Here is a 1,584-nt window from a genome sequence, read left to right on the forward strand (position 1 = left end):
AGGGGTGAGAAGCAGCCCCCAGGGCCCGGCTGGCCCTTACTTGCCTTTACAGCCCAGGGCCGTGGCTCCGTAGGTCCCAGCTCTGCTCCCCCCCCCTGCCCCACAGAACACCCTGCCCGGCCCACCACGAAACCGCAGCTCAGAGGAGCTCCCCCAGCCACGCCAGCGCCCGCAGGACGGGTCTCCTGCTGGCCACCGGGGCCCGTCCGAATCACAGCTCCCACCCCGCACCCTGCGGCCGACACGGGAGGACTGGAGCACGAGTGCCGCTGCTGCATCGGCTCCCACATTTTAGGTTAAACCCAGCCACCGCGCCCCGCTCGTCCAGCCGAGCTCCTCTGGATGCAGCCGAGGACCAGCCCTTCCCGACTGCCCTCAGGGCTCCAAGGTGGTCCAGTTTCCTAAAGCTTCTTTCCTGCTTTTCCTAAGGAGAGGTCTCTGCTGAACACCGACCACACCATGGTCATGTTTTCCCTGCTTACTCATGCAAAGCAGCTGAGGAGCTCAATGGCTCGGGAGTCGCCATCGCACCAATCCTTCCCAGGATCGATGGGTTTTGCGAGATGTGACTCACACTGTACGACCGCTCGTGTTCCTGCGTGCCCCCAAGGAGGGAGCCACGCGCCTTCTCCTGGAGCACGTTCAGCAGAAGCACGGAGAGGAGACGGGCACAAGCAGGAACCCAGCCCGAGGGCCCCAGCGGAGAGGAGGGCCGCAAGCCAAACGCAACGCGCTTCATTCCAGCCGCCAGCTCACGCGACAACCGCCGTCGCTGTCCCTCTGCGGCACACACCGTCGCCCACAGCCAGCTGGGGCTGGGGCCGGCTTCCCCCGCTGCACCCAGAGACACCTCGGGCTGGCACGAGCCCTGCCGGCGGGGGCAATAGCCACATTGCCACGCGGCACGGTTTACCTTTGCTCTGCCCTGCAGGCGCTGGGTCCCGGCCACGCGCCTGCCTTGCCCACCCGAGCACAGAGGGAAGGTTTGGAAGAGGCAGGGTAGGGAAGCGCACTGCAGCTTCCCTCCGAGGGGGAAAAGGCGAGAGCTGGGGACCCCCCGAGAGCTAAGGGCTCCTCAGCAGCAAATCCCCAGGGCAGGGCATGGCAGCACGGGGGCCGAGGGCCAGAGCAGCCCTCGACTCTGCCAGGCTGCCCTTGGCGTGACGTGGGGAGCTGCGGGGGGGCCCCGGGAGCTGTGGGGGGCTGCGGGGAGCCCCCGGGCAGGAGACCCCAGTGGCTTAGAGCAGAGGAAGGAAGGCTCGGGGCTGCTCAGGGTGGAGGAGGAGGAGGAGGAAGAGAGGAGGAGGAGGCGGTGGCCCTGGGCCTTCGGTGCTCCCGTGCCTTGGCCGGGCACCGGGCGCCCTCTCCCGCCCTGTGGGAGGAAGGCAGGGCCCGCCCGTGCTCTCGGAAGGCTCCAAGATGCTCTGCACCAAACTCCTCCCTTCCCCGCTGCTGGGAAGGAGCCTGGGAGCTTTATCTGGTCCAACACCCGAGTTCAGCCCCCTGAGAGGGGGCATCCGTTCCCTCTCCCGTCCCACCCTGGCACGGCACTGACAGCCCGGGGAGGGCCGAGTCACCCAGCCC

General features: G+C 67.8%; 1 protein-coding gene across 1 annotated transcript in view; it reads right to left on the reverse strand.

Annotated features, from left to right (window-relative positions):
* Nucleotides 1-1,584, reverse strand: part of OCRL (OCRL inositol polyphosphate-5-phosphatase) — a gene marked incomplete at its 5' end in the record, with an annotated part of 21,354 nt that overhangs the window by 3,463 nt on the left and 16,307 nt on the right. The gene's annotated exons all lie outside the window — the stretch shown is intronic.

Source organism: Egretta garzetta, unplaced genomic scaffold (genome assembly GCF_000687185.1).
Source record: "Egretta garzetta isolate BGI_Z169 unplaced genomic scaffold, ASM68718v1 scaffold1652, whole genome shotgun sequence".
NCBI lineage: Eukaryota > Metazoa > Chordata > Aves > Pelecaniformes > Ardeidae > Egretta > Egretta garzetta.